Source organism: Benincasa hispida, chromosome 3 (assembly GCF_027475165.1).
Source record: "Benincasa hispida cultivar pf3 chromosome 3, pf3_genome.v1.1, whole genome shotgun sequence".
Taxonomy (NCBI): Eukaryota; Viridiplantae; Streptophyta; class Magnoliopsida; order Cucurbitales; family Cucurbitaceae; genus Benincasa; species Benincasa hispida.
Window position 1 is genome coordinate 29,434,536 of NC_143480.1, and position 8,707 is coordinate 29,443,242.

General features: G+C 30.1%; 2 long non-coding RNA genes across 2 annotated transcripts; one reads left to right on the forward strand and one right to left on the reverse strand.

The window, feature by feature from the left end:
• The first annotated feature begins 208 nt into the window (after positions 1–208).
• On the forward strand, positions 209–2,243 carry LOC120074211 (uncharacterized). The gene is made up of 4 exons (XR_005480920.2): positions 209–596; positions 764–943; positions 1,040–1,106; positions 1,999–2,243. It is a non-coding gene; the product is annotated as an uncharacterized LOC120074211 (long non-coding RNA).
• A 1,718-nt stretch (positions 2,244–3,961) lies between these two features.
• On the reverse strand, positions 3,962–6,554 carry LOC150037186 (uncharacterized). Its single transcript, XR_016528696.1, has 2 exons — positions 6,482–6,554; positions 3,962–4,332 (listed from the first exon to the last, which is right to left on the reverse strand). It is a non-coding gene; the product is annotated as an uncharacterized LOC150037186 (long non-coding RNA).
• Positions 6,555–8,707: the final 2,153 nt, after the last annotated feature.

Sequence of the window (8,707 nt, forward strand, 5' to 3'; positions counted from 1 at the left end):
AAATTAGATGTATGATTAATTTGATATTCGATATTAAATTAATTAATTAATTAATTAAATATGTTTAATTAATTAAAAATAAAATTAATTTCAATTTTAAATTCAATTTGAAAAATTGAATATAGAAATGTTGAATCTGATTAATTAGGAATTAATCAAATTTAATTTAATTAATTTGGAATTAATTAGATTTTTGGAAATTAAGATTTTTTTTGGAAAAAATGGAGAAAGTGGGGTTTTCCCACTTTCACCTTCAACCATGAGGTGCTTCTCATGCACAATCACACAATTCCCACTTGAGATAGGAAGTAGTTGTTGGCCATCCATCAGATTGAATGTGGTTGCATGCTTAGATTCAATAAAAACACTCAGATTTGAAGATGAATCAAAGGTACTTGAGCTGGAAAATAGTTTCTGCTACCTCATCTTCTTTCTCACAAACCCTTTCAATTTCCTTCACCAAGTTCACTTAAATTCAAGTTCCACCACTCAAATTCAAGACTGAGAATAGTAGAGAAGATCTCTTGATGGTTCACTGTCAATTTGGAGTTGATTTGGAGCGAAGAACAACTTGGAATTGAAAAATTTCATCAAAGGTAAGTTCAACTTGAAATCCACTTTAGTTTTTCTGAAATAGCATACTTTATATCTCAAATTAAATGTAATTAGAGTGTTTATTGATTCTGTTTGCTTCTATTACTTGCTTGTATATTTCATCAATCATGAAATCAATAAAGGGGTATTTTCACATTTTTTTCAACAGATTATGCTGCCAATCAAGGCACTGTCCGAGTTCTTCAATTGCTGCTTCGTCCGTTCGCGAGTACTGTGAGTGGCACAACCCAGTCCTACGCACAGTCCACTTGTAGATCGCGACCATTCGGTTGTCCGTCGCCCCCAAGTCCCGCTGCCGTCAGATCTCATCAGAATCTTGGGGTTTTGGGTAAAGTTGTGTTATTTGGAAGGAGTTTTGAGGTATCTTGAAAACCCATTAACTTTTGGTTCCAATTTAATGATACCCATTATGTTTTGGTTTTAGATTCGAGATTTAGGGGAAGTTTTGAAGTTGAAAGCATGCCGTCCAATGGTATCAAAGCTCGATTTGGGTGAGTTTTCATCGATTTCTTGAAGGTCTTAATTATTCATCAAGTTTTGGCCTAGTTTTTTGGTTTGCCCATGACCTTATTTCAAGAGGGACTTAGGCCGCTATCTAGCTGAGCCAAGAGTTTTGTCGTGTTTGTTTTGTTTTAATTCAAGTTTTTGTTGGAGATTAAGTTGTTTGCATAATCGTTATTTGAGCTTCAATTGAACTTCAATTCGAGCCAAGCATCCTACTAAATTGTTGATGTTAGATTGAGCATATACTGTGAAAGCTGCTATGGAATTCTATGGAATAATTTGCTATACTTCAATGATGCAAGGATTGTGTGGACATTCTGATAATCCATGAACTATGTTGTTATGAACATGACATGAGATCTTATATTTGCATTTTGCATGTTGGATATGATGGTTATGATATTATGATTATGATTTATGGAATAAGGCCTATTGGTTGTCTAATGTATGCTAGAATAGACGGTGACTATCAGCTTCCCTATCAGGCTGTATATACCTTAGGCTTGTGAACCTTCGAGTCCACTATTTATGACTTATTCGGTGTCTCTTTGGGATAATCACCTATGTCATGATTTGTGTTCCTTTGAGACCACCACTTATGCCATGATTTGTTTTCCTTTGAGACCACCACTTATGCCATGATTCGTGTTCCTTCAGAATCACTACTTATGCTATGATTTATGTTCCCTTAGGATCACTACTTATCTATGATTTGTAGACCTTCGTGTTCACTACATATGCCTATGCCTATTTCTATGTCTATGATATATTATGTACACGTGCTCAGATATGAAGGCTAATAAGTTCACCTAGTGGGTCTAGTAGTGAGTCACTTAATGAGTATTTTATATTAACCATTTCTTATGCTAGGTTTTTCAGGTAAGGGTGAGGACAAACTGACGCATGATAGAAAGAATCTAAGACTGTGCCCATGGGACTAGACTGACGATTTCGCATATGTTTTTCCATGTCTTTCATGTTTTAGTTTTTAGCAAACGATCTACTAAATTCTATTTTAAAATTCATGTTTAGGAGTACCTCGATCCAAGGTTTTATATTATTTAAACTTTTAATTTGTCCAAATTCTGTACTTTAAATAAAAAGGTTTGTTTCATTTTGCTTAAGTTGCAAGATGTTTATTTTTAAGCTTATGCATGCATATGTAACATCCTAATAGTATATGTTAGAAAGTTGGGTCCTTACAAATTTGATCTTTCACTCCATTAGCATCTAATAGATTCTTGAATTTTATGTATAGATTCTGGACCTATTAATCATTTTCTTCTTTTTTTTAGAAAAAAAAAATTATGGACTATTACAAAATTCTTATGGACATAAACTTTTTGTCTAATAGTTTTATTTATTTATTTATTAAATATTAAGACTCGCTAGATCTAAAATTTGAACTTTAGGATCTATCAGGTAGGAACATGTTAGACAAATTTTTTAGTATAACAATCGTGGAGATAAAAGATCAAATCTCCAACCTCGGTTGAAATGTTAAACCAATTATCGTTAAACTCATTTGTATTGTTGGACAAAAATTTAAAAATTCAATGAACTAAAAATTTTAATTTGATGTACTATAATTAGGGTCCTAGTGGAACTTTTCTTTTAAATAAATAAATAGCATTCCATTTTTAACACTACAAAGACAGAGTATTACACCCTAAGATAACTTGTTTCCCATTTTACGTAGACCCACAAAAAAAAATGTAAAACTTCTCTCCCTCATTTTGAATTTTGTAAAATTAAATATAGAACGATGACTTGTAAAAATATTAAAAGATTTGCAATTTAGAGTGACAATAGTTAACGATTATATTAGATTACAAATATTTTAAAATTTATTTTTATATATATTGGATATATTTAGATAAGTATATTTGATTTGGTTTAGATTTCTTATTTGAATTTTATTTTGAAATTATGTGATTTATTGTAAACATTCTTCGATTATATTTTATAACGTAGTTTTTCTATCTAATAAAATTCAGGTCTGTACTTTTTACATTTATTCTATCTCTAAATTTAAAAATTATATGTTGTTAATGTTGAAGAAAAAGAATTGAACATACATTGATGAATTGACATGTTATAATAACAAGAAGGATAAAAAAGGAAAAGAAAAAAGGAAAAAAAGGAAAGAAGAGAAGAGATAAATATGTGAAGTTATTTATACGAAAATGAAAATAACAATGAAACGGTGAAAATGGGTAAGTAAATTTTACTCTAATTTTTTAAGCACGTGACATATTACAAAAATAAGTTAATCAACACATCTGCATTAAAAATTTAAAATTTCAATTGTCAACTGGTTTATTCTTCCTACCAGTTAGATCGTGAAAATATCGATAGAAATAACAATCATCAAATATTTAATACTATGACATGAAAACAACACAAACATTTTTTAATTATTGTTTTACTTTAAGGTCATGTTACCAAACGGTAATGAAAATTTTTGTAATCATAATGAAGTTTCATTGATGGATCAATTGAAATGAGTTTGAATCACAAAAGTAATTGAATTGTTTTTTACTGCATTTAAATAAAATTATTAATTTTATTAAATTTATTGTTATCGTTACCTCTCTACCTCTGAGAGTCAAACAGTAACGATAATAGTAAAGATATCAAAATTGATAATTTTTCAACTGTAACAATAACAATAATGGTAACTATAACGATAACTATAACGGTAACGATAACGATAAGACGTAATTCTCAGACAGAATCGAATTGAATACTCTTTCTTCATCAATGAAATTGTAACAATAATGATAACGATAATTATAACGGTAACGATAACGATAACGCAATCCGATTGATGAACACATAGTACTCAATTAGATTGCGTTATTTCATTACAAATTTGGATGTGGAGTCCATGTGTCAATATAAAGGAAGAACATAAGTAATCAACACAAAAAAGAATCAAATGGGTTCACATTTTTTATTCTCGTTGATCTATTACGTTTTCAATGGGGTAAACGTGATGTTGGGCCTGCACACTTGAATTTATTGAAGAAAAGCCCAAATGATGAAAGTTGGTCTTTAGTTGATCCAATCCGTGATCTAAAGCCTACTTAATTTGCCCCAAAAATTTGGTAGGTAGATTACTTGGCCCTGGTTGCTCCACGATCTTCTAGCTGATGTGCAACATGTGGTAAAATCCACTTCTTTTCCTGATGAAAGAGACACCATTTTGTTCTGATGGGAAAAGAAATTAACAAAACAAATTATTTTCTTTATCTCTCTCGTTCTCTCCTCTGTTTGCAGAAACTCTCTCTAACCCTCTTTTCTTTTTGATTGTTTACGTGATTTTATTGTGTGAATGAAGAAGAAGATGAACATACAATATGATAAAGAGAAAAAGAGAAAAAGAGCTACACGGAGATGTACGTGGTTCGGCAATTGAGTGCTTACATCCACGGGAAGGAGAAGAACTTTTTATTTCAAGAGCTAAGTCACTTTCTTTACGGATCTTATAGCTTTTCTTGTAAGCTTATGATAAGATTGTACTACGAAATGTAAATGATGCATATTTATACTTTTTAGCTGATACACGTAGTTACAAACTGTAAAGAAAATGTAAAAAGCTGTTGAAGAATTGATTTGTATGCTTCAACTTATTTTATACTTCACGTGACCTAAGTTCAAATAAATACGAGGTGAGAATTTGAACTATCCAGTCCGAATAAGAAAGAAAATGAATGCTAATACTTGGGATTATGGCTAGAATATCTAATCTTAATTAGTTTCCAATCTTTTTTTTTTTTGTCAAAATAAACTTAATTCAACTTAGATAATATATATATTAATAATCCAGAGGTATATATTTAAATCAAGCGCACTCCTATAGTCCCATTGTACTAAAAGAGTCCCTACATTTTCTTTTCTTTTGAGTACAAGTTCCTAATCAATTTTAGAAATGGAGGAAAAAGATCACATAGGACTTTTCATAAAGCAATTTTTTTTCCACTTTTCCCCATATTTAATAAAATTACAAAGATATGTGCCAAAAAAAAAAAAGGCTGATTGATCATGTTCAACAATTACGAAATGTTAAATAATCATTAAATACCACTGAAAAAAATAATTTATTACAGAAAAAAAAGACACCAAACATTTTATTTTATTTTTTTCACGAAATTTAATTTACTCAATAAATATTCCTTTTTCGTCAAAATTGCATTAAATAAACAAAGTGAGCAGAATCATACCCAAAAATTCTTTTGGGGAATATATAAAATTATCTACACACTCACAGATATCAAAAGAAAAAAAAAGGTTAGAAATGGATTTACGATTCTGAATCCTAATACATTAATAATTTTCTCAAAAAAATATGTAGCATCCTAGTTCAGATTTTAATAGTCCTTAAAATTTTTTAAATTTGTATTTTGATCCATGAGTTCTTAAGTTTATTCCATTTTAAGAAATAGTAATTATTTTGATCGATATATATTTTTTAATTTAAGACGAGATTTCAAATTTCAAATTTTTTTTTTTATCAATGATAAATATTTTAAATTATTAAACTATACATTGGTTTTTCTGGAAACCGTGAATGATGTGGCTTTTAGCATGCGAATAAATATGAAAACAATATAGGTGGGAGGGGATCGAAGCGAAGTATTAGTAATTAGTAGATTCTAGTTAACAAAAATAATTAAAAGACCAAAATAACATATTTTTCTTTTCTTTGGAGGCAAAGATTAAAATAGAAATGTTTTTAAAGTCCAAATATTGAAATAAAATAAATTAAAACTTTTAGTTATGAAAATGAAATTTCAATTTCAATTTCGATTTATGATGTAGTTAAAGTCTAAAATTAAGAAAAATTATTTCAAATGGTAAAACTGTTGATAATATTTACAAAATATAGCAAACTTTTAGAACTATCAATGATAGATACTGATACAGCGTTTATCATTGATAGTTCTAAAATGTTGTTATATTTTATAAATATTTTGATTTATTTTTTTATATTTAAAAACAACCTAAAATTAAAGTATTTTCAAACCAAATAGTTGAATTAAAAAGAAATGGTAGAATTGAACTTTATGAGTGTCGTCTCTTCCTTGTAAAAAAAGTAAAATGTAATAAAATTAGATGCTCTTCCCTTTTTCATATGTTAAAGAAGGAAACAAAAGGGAAAAAAAGGGAGTGAACAGCAAAAGTTTCTCCGGCAACCGCTTCCCATATATTCCCTTCAACTTTCTCCCACCGGAAAAAAGAGAAAAAAAAGCTTCTTTCTATAACATTTAGCAAAAGGAGAAAGGCCTCTTTACTTCACATTCAAATATCACTCTAAAAAAAAAGTTTTACAAAAAGCTATTAAATAACATTCACTTACAAAAAAACCATTAGCGAGAAGCAATCAGATATCTTCATGTCAATATATCTTTTCAAGATAGTGCCTTTTTGAGTTCACTTTTTATAGACCTTGATACCATGTTATATAAGAATGGTTCATAATAAAATGAGTAATCATGTATCTATTGATATATTTAAATAATAATATGTTTAATTAAAGTATAGGCTATGTATGTGGATTAATAATTTATCACGTTGAGTTATTTTATTAGATTAGACCATATTATGTGATCTAATTAATTAAAGCCCAAGGTTCCTAATTGAGTATATACCTAATGGGTAGAAGTCTATTCCTAGTTAATTAAGCTTTAATAGGAACCCTAATTTAGGATTGGCAACGAGGTCGGGGCGAGGCAGGGGGTGTCCCTCGTCCCCGGCCTCGTGGAGGAAATTCTCCCCAGTCCCCCGCCCCGTCCCCCTGGGACGAGGATTCCCCGTTGGGGAAACGGGGTCCCCGCGGGGATTCCCCTACTAGTTCCCTGTGGGATTCCCCATTTTTAAATAAAATTTGATTTTATTTAATTTTTTTAAGTTTGGGCTTGGCTTCTTGGACTTAGAGTTAGAATTTAGATATTTAATATTGGACTTCGATCCAACACTATACATTATAAATATATATATAAATAAATTATTTTATATATTATAAATATATATTTATAAAAATATAAATATATCAAATCGGGGGTTAGGGACTAATCGGGGTCGGGGTCAGGGTAGGAATACCGTCCCCGTCTCTGCCCCCTCCCCGGACGGGGTCCCGAAAATTTTCTCCAGTTTGACCCCATCCTCGATCAAATTGGGGATTCCTTGCCCTGATCGGGGCGGGTCCTCGTAGGAAATTTTGCCAATCCTACCCTAATTGAACTAATATATAAAGAAACCTTAGGCTATGGTCCCCAATATACCAAAACAATAAGTAATCAATATTTCTTGAATCCCATCTAGAGAAAGATCTCACTTAGGGTATTCAGAGTTTTGGTTGAGGAAGACAATAACCATTTAGAGCCATTATCAATTCGGAGTCAATTTGTAGTCATTATCAATTCATCAATGGAATCTGGTACATATATATTCTTGACAATTTTGCATGAATGATTCTAAGGTTTATCTATTCAATATAGATATAAAGTAATTATGCTAACAAGTGGTATCATAGCATGAATTTCATGTGAGATTGTTAGTTTTATGCATTTCCCATTAGTATTGTTGATTAAATTTTGGTTTCGGTAAAGAATTTAAAGAATTAAAAAAAAAAAATGGTCGGCATACTATAACAAAGTTGTAAATCTCACTAGCGGTAGGTTGGAAATCTCTGTAGTTAGTTTTTTCTTCGGCAATATGTGTTCTTGCAACCCATGTTCTTGTCAGTAGTATTTGGCATACCTATCATCGATTATGAATGATGTGCTTGTGGTGGATTAAAGTGAATTTTTTTTGTTGATTATTTTGATTGAATGTGGTTTCCTAAAGTTAAAAAAAAAAACCATAGTTCTATTATTGTCAAAATTGAGGATGTTCAGTTCAACATTCTTGACAAAAGTCCATCAATGTGATGAAATCCACTAGAAAAGGTTAAAGACCAATTGAAGGAGTTGGGTCTCTTACCACTGCAAGTTTTGCCTATCAAGACTTTTGGTCAATGATCGATTGGAGTTGCCGTCAGACGAAGGTATCGGTCAATTACCGATTAAAGTCTTCCCGGCAGTTCTTGGTTTTAATTATTATTTTTTTATTATTTAATTCTTAATAGATGGCTTTATGAACTCGGTTTTAAATTTGATTAATAATAGAAAAGTTAATGTTGTCGTTTTTTTTTTTTTTACTGAAAAGTTATGTTAATACTTAATTGATGAATATGAGTTTCTAAAACTCAATTGTGATTGATAATTTTGGAAACCGATGATTTTTTTTTAAAGGTTTTTGAATTCAATGAATTTATTTTTTAATAGTTTGATATATTGAATTTGTCAACTATTTGGATTAATTGCTGATTGAATTTCTTGCTCGCGTTTTTAAGTTTTCTTGATTAATAATTTGGTGAAATTTTGAAAAGGGTTCTTAGTTTTTGATTGATAAGTTTGTGAATTAAAATCTACAATTTGATTATTTTGGTGATGTCACAAATTTATGTTGCTTTAATTGTATTATGTGTATGCAATTATTAAGTGAATTTTGGTAAAGACTATTTGATGTTCTTCCTCCTTTA